At 43.9% G+C, this 17,737-nt stretch overlaps 1 protein-coding gene across 1 annotated transcript in view; it reads right to left on the reverse strand.

The window, feature by feature from the left end:
* The window catches only part of ADGRG4 (adhesion G protein-coupled receptor G4), an 81,038-nt gene that overhangs the window by 56,607 nt on the left and 6,694 nt on the right, over positions 1–17,737 (reverse strand). The gene's annotated exons all lie outside the window — the stretch shown is intronic.

A 17,737-nucleotide genomic window follows, 5' to 3' on the forward strand; every position in this document is an offset into this window, starting at 1 on the left:
ATCAAGTGGGAAGTTAAAGCACTTATTTGGGTTTGGCCTCAATGATCTGTGCAGTTCCCATAGCCCTCTTCTTTTACTTCAGCTGCAGGGACTAAAGATGCACAAACTGGGAGTTGATGGGGTAGGAGAGGACCAGCAAAATTTAAGAAGCTACTTTAGCTGTCAACCTCCAACCAATTTTCAGCCCATTCAGTGATGGTCGTTCATCTGAAGAGCCCATCTACTTGCCTTTTGACATAACGGGAATAGTACTAGATTTAGAATCAGAGGCCATGGATTCAAACTCTCCCTCTGCTACTGTGTGACCTTGAACAAATCATTTCACTTCTCTGGGCTTCACTATTGTTATTGGTAAAAATGAGGGGAGGGATGGGTGGATCTCCAAGGTCCTTTCCCTGATGCTCCTATGGACTCCACTCTTTCTCAACTTGAAGATGTTTAAAGGTGCCAGAGGCAGCCAATGTAGGACTAGGGTGGCTGAACTGTCCGGTGCCTGGAAGCAGATGATAGTGCCAATTATTTACATGTCCTCTCAGAATGTTCAGATGGCCATCATATAAGGGAGGTAGGGAGGCAAAGAGGCTCCCTCGGGAGATGGAAAGGTTTCCCTGCTTTTAGGTAATGCTAGATGCCAATTCTCCCTCTTTCCTACTTTTCAGATGTTTAATAATCTGCGGATCTGTAAAGATTGGAAGAAGACATGTAGCATATAGAGCCGGCTCCTAATGCAAGAAGAGGAATAACAGGGAAGCAAGAACTGGGTTCTATAGGGAGACAAGAGAAGGTGGTACCCATAGTGAGAGAGCAGGAGAAGAGAAGGAACTACATAGGTTACTTCCTTGTTTTCTATACCATTGAGTTGGCGGGACCTTGCTGATCTAGTCCAAACCCCCTCATTTCACAGATAAGGAAACTAAGACTCAAGGTTCCATAATAGGTGACACAGGGCAGGACAGAACCTGGGTCTTCTGAGTTTAGATTCATTGTTCTTTCCATCAGTTGCCAGGGGTCTCCTCAGAGGACACATGACCAATCCTTCACAAATCTCAGATTGGAAGGGGGAAGGAGACACATACTTGAGTGACACAACACCCTGGAGTAGCACCTGTGAACTGGACAGCATCAGGTAAACTTGTCATTCCTGTGGATAGAAAGGATAACATGGAGCCCAGCAGCATGATCTCAGATGAGGCCGAAGTGGATATGGAGGAGGAAAAATAGAGATTTGAGGTCACTCTGGAAGGCATCTCGAACATGGGCACAGAGGGTGATGTGACTGCATCAGCAAAGGTTATAGCAGTGGTATTAAGAGGTAAGGAACCAGTAGGTACTGTGTGAGCCATGGGAGAAGTAGGTACCACCAAAGAGGATGATGGGTTTGCTGACCAGGAGGTTGTCATCACAGAAGCTCTGGTTGTGGTCCCAACACTATTTTGTGTGACTGTAGCATGGATAGTAATAGATGGTGAGAACCCAACCAATGTGGATAAGGGAAGAGTAGAAATGAATATGGTGCTACATGTGCTTGCAGGTGAAGTTGAAACATTAGTAAATGAGGCTGTGGGTGTGATGTCAGAAGTCATCCTGGAAGGTTGGAACTCCTTGGTGATGGCAGAATAAAGGGTTTGATGGACAGTAGAAGGAACTCCAGTATCACCAGCTGTCTGGGAAGTTGCTACTGATGATGTCTTCAAGGTCACAAGGGATTTGAATGGCCATCCAGTCTCAGCCAGTCTTGTAGGCATGATCATTGTGGATGTAGGTGGTTTAGTGATGCCAGAGAGCCCCAAGGTAGATGTGATCCGGGGTTCAAGACTTGAAGAGGTGGCCATAGAATCTATAGAGCCAGAACCAGTCTGAGTAGCTATAGCATCAATATCTGTGCCCTCAGTTGATACCAATGATGTCTTCAAGATCTCAGGGGATGTCAACGGCTGTCCAGTCTCAGCCAGAATTGTAGGCATGGTCATTGTGGATGTAGGTGGTTTAGTGATGCCAGAGAGCCCCAAGGTAGATGTGACCTCCAGTTCAAGACCTGAAGTGGTTGCCATAGGATCAACAGAGCCAGAACCAGTCTGAGTAACTATAGTGTCAACATCTGTGCCCTTAGTTGGTACCAACGATGTCTCCAAGATCTCAGGGGATGTCAACGGCTGTCCAGTCTCAGCCAGAATTGTAGGCATGGTCATTGTGGATGTAGGTGGTGTGGAGAGCCCCAAGGTAGATGTGACCCAGGGTTCAAGACCTGAAGTGGTTACCATAAAATCTACAGAGCCAGAACCAGTCTGAGTAACTATAGGGTCAACATCTGTGCCCTCAGTTGATACCAATGACATCTTCAAGGTCTCAAGGGATTTGAATGGCTGTCCAGTCTCAGCCAGAATTGTAGACATGGTCATTGTGGATGTAGGTGGCGTGTTGATGCCAGAGATCCTCAAGGCAGATGTGACCCCGGGTTCAAGACTTGAAGAGGTTGCCATAGAATCTACAGAGCCAGAACCAGTCTGAGTAACTATAGCATCAACATCTGTGCCCTCAGTTGATACCAATGACATCTTCGAGGTCTCAACCAGACTTGTAGGCATGGTCATTGTGGATGTAGGTGGTGTGGAGAACCCCAAGGTAGATGTTATTTCTTTTTCAGGACCATTAGAGGTTGCCTTGGAAACCCCTATAGTAGAGATACAATCCATCTGTGTAGCTGTGCATCTTGTAGGGTACCCAGGAGGGAAATCTACAGTTGTGGATTTGCCCAGGCTAGACATAGTTGCCACTGTGTCTTGAGGTGTAGTTTCAGAGTCTACAGACAGTAATGTAGTATAAAAGGTTGTAAGGTTGTAACTAGACATGAATGTTGTTGCCAGAGCTATTGTCTTTGCAACTTGAGATATAGGGCTAGTTGAGACTAATAAGGATGAAGTGGGTATCAGTAGTGTAGATGAAGTGGAGGTTCTGGATGGTTTTGAATTTCCAGTCACATCTGTAGTCATGGTGGTATTTCTTATGGGGGTCATCATGGATCCTGTGTCAGCAAGCAGTGAAGTGGTGACCAGTCCAGTTTACCTAGGTTCCAATGTTTTCCTGGAAATGTGGGCTGATGTGGAAAGCTGAATTGCTGCAGAGGTAGCAAGATTGTTGGTTGGAATAGTTGAAGATGATCGTGTCTTCTGAGTTGCTTTTGAAGGAGTCTTTGGGTCAGGAGCTTCATGGGTTACTGAGAAGTTGAGTGTAGTCATGGCAGTGGTGACAGCTGAAGGAAGCATTGTCTCCCTCAGAGTAGCATTGCTTGTTGTAGTGGTAGCCTCAACTGGTATGGATGACATCAAGGTCTTAATTGCATTGAGCCCAGTTGAGTTCTGTGGGTAATATGAAGGATGGCTGGATGGTTGCTGCAGAGGACTCAGTCGCCATAGCACTGGCAGTATTGGAGACTGTCCTGTTCCCAGGCAGTGAGGCCACGGATGTGTTGTGAAGACTTGGGGCCATAGGGTTGGTGTTCCCAGCTGGTGTGGTGCTGTGGTCCCAGAACTAAAAGGTGTGGCTGGAGGGAAACAATACTACAAAATAGATATGGAATAGATTCAAAGGAATTTGGACAGTGGAAGACTCTAGCCCTTGGGAAAAGCCCAAATGGCTTCTAGGAGAGGAGATGCCAGGCTTCTTCTGATTTATCTGTGAAAGGGAGGAGAGATACATAATGATAGTTTGAGGGGATGAACCAAATAAGTAAGGGTTTCCTAAGGATAAGGGAGACTTGTGTATTTGTGTGTGTGGGTAATGGGAAGAAGCCAGTAGGGAAGGGGAGATTGACTTAGGGTTTACCTGTCTGTCAGTGGCAGCTGATTGGCAGTTGGTGGGAGCAACTGGCCCTGTCTCCTCAAGGGTTGTTCCCCTGTGTGGCTGGAAGAGAGGGGGATAGCCTGAGAGCAGGCACTCTGGGCAAAGGTGCTTGGTTCTTCAGAAGGGTTTACCTGGCTGTAGGTAGGTGGCAGTTGGTTGGCAGTTGTGGGGGAGTGAGGTGGGGAAGGGGAAGAGGAATGGCAGGTACCTTCTCTGCAGGGGTTATTCCCCTGGCTCTGAAGATGAAAACCCCTTCTACCTCTCCCTGCTCTCTCATCCCCACCCTTGTTGTTTGTCCTTCATTGTCAAAAAGGACCATGACATCAGGGAAGTGACACCTTGACTTGCAAGTGAATTGGATTTAAGTGAGAGAGGGCTGTGCAGAGTCACCAGCCTCATTCTCTCCTGCGGAGCCATCTGGGTCCAGTGGCCAGATACAGAAAATGACGACTGGAGATGGCCTCGGATCTTGAAGTCTTGAAGATACTTGCAAAGGATACAAAAATATCACCAAAGAGAACACAGGAAAAGCAATTGGCTTAGACCACAAGCACAAATAGTAGGGCCATGCTGGTAGCCAAACAGTCATGACCAAGTTGAAGGAGAGATTGTCTTGTTAAGTGTTTGAATGAAGGAAAGATACCCAAGGCACAGAAAAAATGTCAGGCTTTATTCATAGCCCAAAAACGTGACAATGAGAACCTCAACAACTAACAACCTCTATGCTGCATTCCCATCTCTATAAAGATTTTGTGAGAATAATATACACCAACAGAAAGGCATTCTTGATGAGGGAATCATCAGGGACCAAGCATGTATTGAAATTTGCGTTGAGTCAGTGACCTATATCTCAAGTTGCAGAGACAACAGCTCTGGCAACAACATTCATGTCTAGTTACAACCTTACAACCTTTAGGCAGATATGACAGACATCTGAAGAAAACTGAATGGAGATAAAAAGGAATATACTTTTTTCTCAGTGGTACATGGCACATACTCAAAAATTGACCATTTATTAGGGCATAAAAACCTCACAATCCAGTGCAGAAAGGCAGAAATAGTCAATGCATCCTTCTCACATCATGACACAATAAAAATTATTTGTAATAAAGGACCATGGAAAGATAAACTAAAAATTAATTGGAAACTAATCTTAAGAATGAGTGGACCAAAGAACAAATCATAGAAACAATTAATAACTTCATTCAAGAGAATGACAATAATGAGACAACATACCAAAACTTATGGGATGCAGCAAAAGCAGTTCTTAAAGAAAGTTTTATATCTCTAAATGCTTATATGAATAAAATAGATGAAAAGGAGATCAATGAAATGGGCACACAACTGAAAAAACTAGAAAAAGAACAAATTGAAAATCCCCACTTAGATGCCAAATTAGAAATACTGAAAATCAAAGAAAAGATTTATAAAATTGAAATCAAGAAAACTATTGAACTAATAAATAAAACTAAGAGCTGGTTTTATGAAAAAAAAACCAATAAAATTGATAAATCTTTGGTCATTTTCATTAAAATAAAGAAAGAAGAAAACCAAATTACCAGTATCAAAAATGAAAAGGGTGAATTCACCTCCAATGAAGAGGAAATTAAAACAATAATTAGGAATTATTTTGCCCAATTGTATGCCCATAAATTTGATAACCTTAGGGAAATGGATGAACATTTACAAAAATACAATTTGCCCAGGGTAACAGAAGAGGAAGAAAATTACCTAAATAACCTCATCTCAGAAAAAGAAATTGAGCAAGTCATCAATGAACTCCTTAGGAAAAAATCTCCAGGGCCAGATGGTTTTACATGTGAATTCTATCAAACATTTAAAGAGCAATTAATTCCCATACTTTATAGACTATTTGGGAAAATAGGTGAACAAGGAGTCCTACCAAATTCTTTTTAGGACACAAATATGGTACTAATACCTAAACCAGGAAGAGTCAAAACAGAGAAAGAAAATTATACACCAATTTCCCTAATGAATATTGATGCAAAAATTTTAAATAAAATATTAGCAAAAAGACTGCAGCAACTTATCAGGAGAATAATACACTACAACCAGGTAGGATTTGTTCCAGGTATGCAAGGCTGGTTCTATATTAGGAAAACTATCAGCATAATTGTTCATATCAACAACAAAACTAGCAGAAACCATATGATCATCTCAATAGATGCAGAAAAAGCCTTTGACAAAATACAACACCCATTCCTAATAAAAACACTAGAAAGCATAGGAATGAATAGAGTCTTTCTTAAAATTATAAATAGGATCTACCTGAAACCATCAGCAAGAATTGTATGTAATGGGGATAAGCTAGATGCATTCCCAGTAAGATTGGGAGTGAAACAATGATGTCTATTATCATCCCTATTATTCAATTTGGTAGTAGAAATGTTAGCTTTAGCATTAAGAGAAGAAAAAGAAATTGAAGGAATTAGAATAGGCAAAGAAGAAACTAAATTATCACTTTTTGCAGATGATATGATGGTTTACTTAGAGAATCCTAGAGAATCAAGTAAAAAACTACTTGAAATAATAAACAACTTTAGCAAAGTTGCAGGATATGAAATAAACCCACATAAATCCTTGACATTCCTGTACATCACTAACAAAGCCGAACAGCAAGAGATAGAAAGAGAGATTCTATTTAAAGTTACTGTAGATACTACAAAATATTTGGCAGTCTACCTGCCAAGACAAACCCAGGGCCTATGTGAACACAATGACTGCTTGTAGAGTATAGAGTACTTTGTCTCAAGCTTGAGGGGCTGCACTGTTGTTTTCAGAGCTATTTCTACACAGCAAGCTCTGCCACACCAGCACTACTCCTCCCCCAAGAACTGCCAACCTGCACTGGACTCAGATGTAAGCTGGCTCTGCACTCCCGCTCAGATTCGCCACTTAATTCCTCCTACCAGGTGGGCCTGGGGCTGGAAGCAACTGCAGCTGTAGCTCTGTAAGCAGCCTCAGAGCTGCATCACCTCCACTGCCCCCGGGGTAGTGGCCAAACCGCAAACTCCCTTCACCCTGTCCCAGGAGCTTTTCCCACTAAACTTCTCTGTTGTCTTTGGTGTTTGTGGGTTGAGAAGTCTGGTAACTGCCACAGCTCACTGATTCAAGGAGATAGGGCCTGTTCTGCCTGTCTCCTGGTCTGGTTGGTCCAGGCACAGCTCATGCTGGGCTCTGCTCTGCTCCCAGCACAGTGCGATAGACCTTGCCCCACGACCATCCAGGCTGTCCTGGGTTGGAGCCCTGCCTCCCTCTGCTATTTTGTGGGTTCTGCAGTTCTAGAATTTGTTCAGAGCTATTTTTATAGGTGTTTGGAGGGACCTGGGGGGGAGCTCACACAAGTCCCTGCTTTCCAGCCGCCATCTTGGCTCCGCCCCCAATGTGTGCTACTTTCGAGGGCCCATTTTGACACTTCATGGTCATATCAGCTCCTCTCCCTCCAGGCTGGCAGCTGGCTTCTTTGCAATGTCACAGATTGTTGATTAATAACCAGGTTACCCAGACAGAGGAAGATATAGAAGGGGCACAAGCCCAGCCTTCTTAGTGCTATCAGAGACCCCAGCCCAGGCGCCTGAGAAGCCCATGAGCCAGGGCCTTAGCTCTCCTCCGTCAGCTATGGGAGTGATGTCCGTTGGCTTCCTAGGGATCATCATCTTCATCATTCCCTAGGACACATATTCTACTGCTTTGTTCATATATTTCTGAGTGAAGATCAGCTTGTCCTTTGGAACTTTCTCCATAGGAATGGCAGACTACTTCTCAGTCTTTGTGGTTGGTTTTGATATCATGTCGAAAAGCACCCATCAGGCTAGTGGAGGCCAGACTGTCAACCTGGCTCAATACGAAGCTCCTTTACCCCAAATAGTGGATCCTGACCCTGCAGCCAATTGTACTCACTAAGTCAAGGGCCTCTGTCCTGGCCTACCATTGAGTCGTTCTCTGGTAGGCCTGAAAATGAGAGCTGGTCTCTTAGAACTCATGTACTGTCTACCATGGAGAGCCACCTGTACCTCTGTCTCCAGAGAAATGAGCATCACTCAAACAGTACTTCTTGAAGCTAGACACCTCCACCCTCATCATCAGGATCTTCTGTTGAATTCAACTTTGGTGCTTGTCAGGGCAGGTCCCCCTTGGCTTCAAGAAACAAAGGAGCACATCTTTTACCCTTTCTCCATTCTGTAGCCAGAAAGTTCTCCTTTCCCTACAATCCCTCCTACCTCCTGTCACATCTTGTCCCTAGTCCTACATTTCTCATCTATCCTGCCTTGCCCTTTATCCAGATTACAAAATAAAGTGACCCACTATGAAATGATTTGGATTTCCTGTGAATTTTTGTTGCCAAGGTTTATTAGAGTAATTTTTACACTTATTTTCCACTTCTTAAACCAATTATTCAGCCAGTTTTTAAAAAAGTTCTTTGTTCAATCTCTTTTCTAAAGAAATGGAGTTCTTCACCTGGGGTTTGCGTACTTGTTTTTAAAACATTTTGATAATTAGATTTTGACATAATTGGTTTAATTCTATGTATTTTATTTGAGGCATTTAAAAACAGCATTCTGACAAAGGTCAGGCTTTACTCCACTGCAAACAGGGGTTTAGGATTAACCAAAAGGTTAAGAACTTATTTCCAGAAAGCTAAATCCCAATGACTAAACCTGGTTGTGTCTGGACATTGCAGCCCAAATCAAGGCAGTTTTAGTGGCACTTACCCTCTTGAAAAATAATTTTGAATTAGTTTGCATTCTGTGTACATGTTGGATTGAGTCCCCAGAGTAATAGCTCCTTGAGGGAAGAAACTTCCTCGTGTTTTGTCTGGCTGCTGATACTAAATGAAAGCCAGGCTCCTTGACTCAGGCCAATGGGAACTTAATATTTGTTCAACTGAATTGAATTCAATTAATGGTCCACTTAAATAAATGGTACTTCTGCTCTTGCCCCCATTTAAAAATCAGATTTAAAGACACTGTAAAAGGACATCAGTCTACGTACTGCATGATTCTGTAGATGAGAACACAGCTTTTTAAAGGTTAAGTGATTTGTCCAAGGTCTGCAAATGTGATAAACATGTTCATTGCCATTATCCATCTTTAGAGATCATACTCTTCAGAGGATTCAATGCAACCATGGTTAAGAGGATAGTGCTTCCACTGAGCCCTGACCTTTTAAGGAGGGCAGATGGGCCTGAATGAACCTGGGGGCCCAGCCAGTGCTAGTTGGCGCTCAGGGAAGTTCCAAGTTCTTCAGCGAAGTTCTTGCTTGCATATGCAGCATATCCAATCGCCAACTGACAACTCATGTGGGGTAGAAAACAGTGGGCTCCCACACAACTGCTGAATGATACTGTGTGTTGGTAGTTTGTGCCTCAGGGCAGCAAGCAACTAGGTGGTACGATGGATAAAGCCCTCCACCTAAAGTTAGGAAGACTAAGTCCAAAACTCTGTGACCCTGGATAAGTCACTCAACCTCAGTGTCTCAACTATAAAATGATAGCATCTAAATTCCCAGGGTTGTTGTGAGGCTCCAATGAGACAGTGGTTTATAAAAATGCTTAGATAATGTAGCAATATAGTGCTATGTAAGTGCTACTTCTAATACTGCTGCTATCATTATTCTCTGTCTCAACAGTTAAATGGGGATGATAAGGATTCAACATAGAATCTGGTCTCTGAGGCAAGGACCACTGAGAAGAATTGACTTTATAAGCAGTGCATATGCTTCTGGACTAGACTAGGTCCCCTCCCCACATCGGAGCTCCCTCTGTGTGTAAGTCCAAGCCCCCTCTCCCCTCCCCAAATCAGTCTTCATGATTTAAATGACTGAGTTTTCTCCACTACCAAGAGCCACATTTCTAATTTAGCACTGGTGGGAGTCCAGACACGTATATAACAGGGCTGAAGCCTTAATTGCCACCTCTCTTTCATTAGTAAAAGTAGAACAGGTTCAGCGTTGGGCATCATTAGGGCTCCTGCCCCACACAGGCCAGTCAGAACTGTTACTGTTCTCTCGGTCCTGCCCTCCCCCGCCCTGCCTCCAGCCTCCCTAGGAGTTCGGGCGGGGGAGGAGGAAGGGCAGGGGAAGAGGGAGCGGAGAGGAAGGAGGAAGGGGGGAGGAAGAAGTAGGAGGAAGGAGGGGGAGGAGGAAGGGGGGAGGAGGAAGGGGGAGGAAGACGTGGGAAGAAGGAGGAAGGAGGGGCAGGAGGAAGGAAGGGGGAAGGAGGAAGGAGGGAAAGGGAAGGGGGGGCAGGCCTGCTGGGCGGCACAGATGTTTTAATGAACTGTCTCATGGTTATAAGAAGGTCGCAAGGCTGAAGATTTTCAGGGACGATACCGGGTAGAAGGAATTTAATTAACTGTCAACTGCCTCGCACAGAAACATGACACAGGATGAAATTATGCCAACGTTTTAGGAATTGGTGAAGTCGAGTTTTCAAAACTTAGGATAAAGTAGCAGGACAATGTGGTTTAAGGCCACATTAGGACTTTGTGAATTACAGACAGGGAAAGAGCAATGAAGTTTTCATACTGAATGGTCTGGGACCCCAGTCAAAAACCATTAAGGGGAGATGCCAATTTGTACCTTAGTGGACTCTGCAAGGACAAATAATACAGAGAAGTATCCAAAAGATGTTGTTTTTCACAATCTGGACCGGATACATGAGCAGTACTACTCCCCTGTACTCAGAACCAGACATAATAGGTTTGATTAGATTGAGACAAGCTTGTTCAGACAGGGGTTGCATGTATCCAGTTTGACAAAAGATTAGAAACAAGAAGAGGGTGAAATGGGAATGAGCCAGGCTAGCTTTGGGCAATGGCTGCTCAGCTGGGAGGCCATGGGGAGCGGCCCCAGCACCTGGAGATGCATCTATCTCTGTTTCCATAGCAACAAGAATCGCTCAACCAGTGCTTTCTGAACACATCCACCCTAATCAGGAGCTTCTGCTGAATTCGGCTTTGGTCCTTAAGGGGCAGGGGCATCAAAAATATATCTTTCACCCTTCCCCAACTCTCTATCTATTTACCAGTTTCAAGCCCCAGGTTCCTCTCAACCTTGCAGCAATCCTAAGTAGAATTAAAATGTGGTGCTGCTTTCTCAGCTGTATCACTCGTCACTTGTGCAATTTAGAGAGGCCAGCTTATCCTTATGGATTATACAAATCATGACTGGGCTTTCTGGTGCAAATGTCCCAAGATGCATCTTCTAGCTTGGTGCATCTTCATCTGCATAACCATATTACCTTGGATAAGATGCTGATGAGATTTCAAATCCTCTTGCAGACTTAGCCTCTTGAGGGCCAAATGTGAAGTCGTTCATGATTTCAGTACCACTGAGTACAAAGGCAAAGTTTTCGTTTTAGACAGCTGAGTGGAACAGTACAGAGAAGTGTACTGATTGGACTTGGAGTCAGGAAAACCTGAGTTTAAATCCTGCCTCAGACATTAGCTGTGTGACCCTGAGTAAACAATTTAAAGGACCCTCTGTACCTCAGTTTCCTCATCTGTAAAGATAATAATGAACCACAGATATAAAAAAGCACTTTGCCAAAGAAATGTGATTTCTTTTTCTTTTCTTTGGAGGGGGGAAGGCAGGGCAATTGGGGTTAAGTGACTTGCCCAAGGTCACACAGCTAGTAAATGTGTCAAGTGTCTGAGGCTGAATTTGAACTCAGGTCCTCTACTCACTGAGCCACGTAGCTGCCCCCAAATGTAACTTCTTTTACAAAACTAAGAAGCCTCCATGGCCAATAGGGGCTACCTACACTAGTTGGCAGGGGAAGGGGCAAGGGAAGTTTTCATTCAAAACCAACAAGACTCACAAATATTACTCTGTAACATAGCTCTATCAAGCTCTGGACCTGGAGTCAGTTCAAATCTGACCTCAGACACTAGCTATGTGACTCTGGGCAAGGCACTTATCTGTCCCCAAAGGCTTGTCTCAGTTTTCTCATTTGTAAGATGGACATAATAATAGGACCTATTTCCCAGCATTGTTGTGAGGATCAAAAGAGATAATGTTGAAAAGCACCTAGCAAAGTCCCAGCACATGTAGGTGCATATAATGTTAGCTGTTTATTATTGCTCACTATGCTGGTCGGTACTGAATAATCAGAGTGACTCCAATTGAAGCAAAACTCATTCTGCACCAATTTTTATGTGTTTGTGTCATACTGCAAATGAGAAGTGAAAAGACTTTTTATACTCTTGGATTCAAATGATATGTTCAAATGGTAGAGATTCCCCAATGTTAGAGCAGTTTGAAGGTTCCTAAAGTTAATTTTCTTTCAAATACATGAAACAGACATCTGAGTAGACTGAATTAACTAACCAGCCCCTCTGGATCAGTGGTAAAAAATGAAGCATGCTTTAACTCATAAGACAAAAATTTGTTTCATTTAGCATTTCCACAAACAAGAAAAACAATTTTTTTTTCTTTTTGGTTGTTTAAAGGTGTTAGACTGACACCGAGTGGGTTTTTCTCAATAGCTTAAACATTTAAAATGATTGATGCCTTGAAGGTTGACAGTAAATTGCTTTCCAAAGTATATCTCACTGCCACTTAATCTTCAGGGTTTTTTAAAGTGGTCTTAAGAGTAGGCAGCATGCCTGCCTCAACTTTTAATACCACTGGGGAGGATGAGAGTAATTGTACCCTGAGCCACGGCCAAGCTGCGGAAATAAAAGCACAGAGACTTTTCAGAAGCCCAAATCTGAATAGGAAATGGACCAAGGAGTTTCAAAGAACCTCCAAGAGGATTGCAGAATTGAATTTCCAAGATATCTGGAATATGCGTTGCTTGATCTTTTGACATCTTGCTTTTGTTGAAAAGGCATATATGACCTGCAGCACTTCCCAAATCTGTGCTGCCCTTTTGGCCTCAGGATCAGATCTCTGGGCTCCAGTCCTGATTGTCCCTACAATGGGGAATGGGCCCTTTTCAGCTTAGTTGTTCTGATCACCAGGCAATCTAGCTAACACCTGATCTGAGCACAGCAAGTTCCTTGGAACGGATACTGAGAAGTGCCCCCAACTGTTCTGGTTCTCTGGGGAGATTTGTAGACTGAAAGAAATCACTACATCTCTAAACTACCCAGGGATGTACGTGTATTTGCCCTGAACACCAAGATTTCTTAGTAGGACTCCAGCAAGAGCTCTTAGATGATAAATGAACATCACACTGTCATTGTGCACGTCTTGACATTTACCATTTCTGAGCTGAAGTTCGTAAGCCCGGAACTAATAGTCCTCAGAGATTTATTTAGTTTATGAGTCTTCCTGTCTTCTCTGAGACTCCAAACTATGGCATTATATGTGTGCACTACAAGCAGCCTGGTCTGACTCCAATGAGCTTTGCTGCTGAGGCCTCAGGGTCCCCAGGCAGGTTCAGAAGTGAGCCATTAGAATGCTCATGGGTCTTCCTGAGGTAGGACTTCTGGTCCCTACCAAAACTAACTTAATTTTCTTGAACATCTGCCTCTCACAATCTTAACTCTGAAACCAGCACTGGAAGTGATGCTGTCCAATTATCTATCTACCCAGCAGGAGCCGGAAACATGGAACTTTCCTGTGGTTATCTGTGGTCTGCAGCTACTGTGAGAACAGTCCACATCGGAATCAGGCCTCTCTCCCTACACTTCACCCTGGCTCCAAGCCCGTTGTGTCTTTCTCACACTCACTGCATGAGAGTACAGTCCTTTCTTTCCCTCTACCTCTTCTTTTCTTGTCCCACCAGCTTCCCATTTGTTTTATACTTAGCACACTGGAAAGATACCTAGTCATCAGAGCCTGGGCTGGGGTTGAGGAAGGACAGCGCACTGTGGAACAGAGACAGTTTGGGGGAGGGAGGAAAGTAGTCCAGAAACCAAGTACCAAGTAACCCAATAACCAAGACTCTCTCTGCCCCTCCCAAGCATCTGGGGACTCTGGTGGTCCTATGACTGGGCTATAGCTCCAGAAGGGTAAACCAGGCCTTTTTCAACAATCTCCAGGGCCATATTCAGATCATCCCACCAAATAAGTCTCCGTGATATGTATCGACATGAGGTTATATTTGCCTCTCATTTAGAATCTCAAGTTCTAGGTATGCATACCAGTGAGGTCATGATAAGATCCTTGGAATTTGTGACAGAAGAGAAGCCTAAGTAGTAATGATAACAACCGCTAACATTTATATGGCGCCTACCATGTGCCAGGCACTTTACAGTTATTATCTCATTTGATCCTCATAACAACCCCAAGAGGTAGGCGCTGTTATTATTATCCTCATTTTACAGATGAGGAAACTGAGGCAAAGAGAAGTTAAGTGATTTGTCTAGGGTCACTCAGCTAGTAAGTGTCTGAAGCTGGAAGACTCAGGTCTTCCTGCCTCCAGGACTGGCACTCAATCCATTGTACCATCTAGCAAATCCTACATTGTTAGGAGAAGAGGTTTCAAAGGGTTCAGAGAACGGATAGGTAGGATCCCATCATCTCCAGAACATATCTAAATTTCCTGGGGAAGATATAAATTCTCCTTGAACTGGAAAATGTGATTAAGCAGGCCATGTTTAAGAAATTGAGCTGGGACCCAAGTGACACATGGGTGACTTGGAATAGCCTGTTCACTCAGCGGATGACACAAAAAACTGGGAATATGCCAGGTAACTGTGTCAGGATCCAAAGAGATTTCAAAAGGATAGAACTTTGAACTAAGCCATAACTTTAAGAGCCAGATGGGACAGAAACAGGCCTAGAGAGAGGTAAAGTAATTGACCAAGATCACACAACTAGTAAAGAAATGGCTTGGGGCAGTTAGGTGGTGCAGTGAATAGAGCACCAGCCCTGGAATCAGGAGGATCTGAGTCCAAATCCAGCCTCAGACACTTGACACTTACTAGCCGTGTGACCTTGGGCAAGTCACTTAACTCCAATTTCCTTGCCTCCCCCCTCAAAAAAAAGGAAAGAAATAGTTTGTCATTTTCCAGTCTGGGTTTGTACTGGGTTGGGTTTGTTTTGGCCCTCAGTACCACACTCATCCTTTTTGAGTTTCATGTGTGCTCTACAAAGAGGGAAAAATTATTTTCTACAGGTAATGAAATGCACCTCTCTCCTTTTGGTAGAGAGGTTAGGGGACTCTGGGTCCTGAATGTTGCACAGAGCAGACAGATCCTTGTATGGTTTTGTTTAACTGGTTTTCAGTGTAAGCACTCAGGTTTTGGAGGAGGACATCCAGAAATGACTCATGTAGAAACATTTTTTTAACTTCTAAAAAAAGTATTCAAACTGGGCTTGAATTTATTAGGGGTTTTAAAAAAATTTGCCTAGAACAGCTATGCCCTGTGAGCTGACCCCCAAAGTTAACACAAAACCACTTCTGTATTAGTCAGAAGTGCATATGTTTCCTAACTTTACTTCTGTAGCTGACTTTCAGCCAGCAATGCAAGCAGGGTTCATGGCACTTGCGTGGATGACCCTTGGTGCTTCCAGTTTCTGAAGTGGGGATAAGCCATGCTAATTCAAAAGGCTAAGGGGGAATGGGGAGGGGGTTCTATGCCACTTCCTCCTAAGCTCCAGACAAAATTCTGCCTGGTAATTATTGGACCCCATGAAGCTAAGCTATAGCCTCTGAATATGGATGAGGGCGTCTGTTAGAGATGTACCTGCCAGCAGAATATTAAGTAGAGCATTTGTTAAGGTGTCTGAGGAAGCTTGTGATTTGGCGCTATCACCTCATATTAAAATTGGGTTTTGCCAGCTGCAGATCTCATTTGTTTTTTTCCATCGATCATGACCTCTGTAAATTATAATTCCGAATCTATTTATTAGAGCAAAGTGGGAAAGTAGCGACTAGAACAGACCAATCAGATGCTGCTAGGGGGACAGAAGAAACACACGAGGAGAAGGGATTTTCAAAATGGGGACTGAACTCCTCTACCAGGCAAGGAATAAAACTTGACTCATGAATGAGCAGAGTAGGGCAGCCATAGCAAGTGATACAGCGGAATCAGAGTTGTGCAACTATCTCTGAGGCCAGGGCACAGCGGTGCCCAGAGGCAGAGACAAGCAAGTAAAACTATCTGCAGTAGACTAGCAGGAAGCTTGGTTTTCCCACCTTTCCAGTCACAGAGATGTGAACTATTTACAGTCAAGCCACTAAGGGGAAGGAAAATTGACTCCTTCAGAGTTAAATATTTTTTAATTGGCCTTGCCCATCTGCCAGGGAGGTGCTGCTTATTAGAAAAAAAAATGGGAAATAATCAGAAATGTGTGTGTGTGTGTGTGTGTGTGTGTATGAGAGAGAGAAAGAGACAGAGAGACTGAGACAGACAGACAGACAGACAGAGACAGAGAGACAGAGAAAGAGACAGAGGCAGACAGAGAGAGAGAGAGACAGAGAGAGAGAGGAACACACAGAACAAATATCAAAAGAGAGGAGAGAGAGAGGAAGGAATTAGGGAAGGGATGTCAGTCCCAGCAGCAGAGCTAGGGACTAAAACTCAGTTTTCTGCCTTTCAGTCCATGTCTTCTCCCTTCTGTGGAAAAAGAAAAGGCTGGGAGATGAATAAGATATTGTATCCTTCCCATAATTCCCCTCTTGGGGGCAAAGGTTTTATTGGTAAATCAGGGGTGGGTGAATCAGGCAGAGACACTGCTCCTGCTAGAATGAGCCCAGGTGGCTGTGGCAGCTGGTAGCAGAATTTCCCCAGGCAGTAGGCAGACTTTCAAGGGAGTTTCCTTTAGCACAAGGAAGCCTCTAAAGGTTTGTTAATAAGGCATCTTCAATCTCTCCTTCACCACTGGTTCCTTGCCATCTGCCTACAAACGTGCTCAGGTCTCCCCAGTCCCCCAAAAAACCCTTCCCTTGGCTCTCCCAGCCCAGCTAATATACCCAAATACTTCTCTTTATTTATAGATCTTGTCGCATCTATTCCTTTGCTCAAAAATCTTCAGTGACTCCCTATTCCCCAGCTGACACACCGCCCTCCTCTGGATTTGCTCTTGCCTATTTACTTCTCTGTCTCTTTCACTGACTCCTTTTCCCTTTTCTGTTTCTTTAATGTAGGTATTCCTCAAGAGTCCTGTCCTTGGCCATCTCTTCCTCTCTCTACACTCCCTCCCTTGGCAATCTCATTTACTTCCGTGACTTCAGCTGCCACCTGTATGCAGATGACTCATATCTCTATCTCCAGCCCTGGCCTCTCTTCTGCACTCCAGACCCACATCTCCTACTTATCTCTACCTGGCTGCTCTAGCAGTACCTCAGACTCACAATGCCGAAGCCCAAACTCATTATCTTTCCTCTTAAACCTACTCTTCATTTTGACTTCACTGTTCTGTCTGTAGCAGTACCAGTTACTTTATCTCCTATGCCCATGGCTTGGGATTAATCTGTCCTGCAATAGATCGGTTGGACAGTACCCTCTACCTCCAGCCTCCTCTTCATCCATACCAATGCCAGAATGTATGTGTTTAATGTTTAATTCCTTTGATTAGTCAACCATATTTGTTAAGTGCTTACAATGTGCCAAGCAATGTGCAAAGCACTGAGATTACAAGGAAAAGGGAAGTACCTGATTCCTGCCCTCAAGGAACTGCTATTCTAATGGGGGAGATGACATGCAAATAACTATAAACATACAAGATATATAAAGCACAAATGGGAGGTAGTCTCAGAGGGAAAACACTAGCCATTATGGAAGAGCAGGGTAGAACACAAAAGGACTCTTGTGGATGGTGAGATTTGAGCTGAGTCTTGAGGTAGCCAGGAAAACTAAGAGATGTAGGTGAAGGAGAGCATTCCAGTCATGAGGGACAGCTAGTGCAAAGGCATAGAGTTGGGAGAAGTACGAGTGTCACGTGTGAGGAAGAGCAAGGAGGCCAGTGTCACTACATTATA

Source organism: Trichosurus vulpecula, chromosome X, assembly GCF_011100635.1.
Source record: "Trichosurus vulpecula isolate mTriVul1 chromosome X, mTriVul1.pri, whole genome shotgun sequence".
In the NCBI taxonomy this organism is placed as follows: domain Eukaryota; kingdom Metazoa; phylum Chordata; class Mammalia; order Diprotodontia; family Phalangeridae; genus Trichosurus; species Trichosurus vulpecula.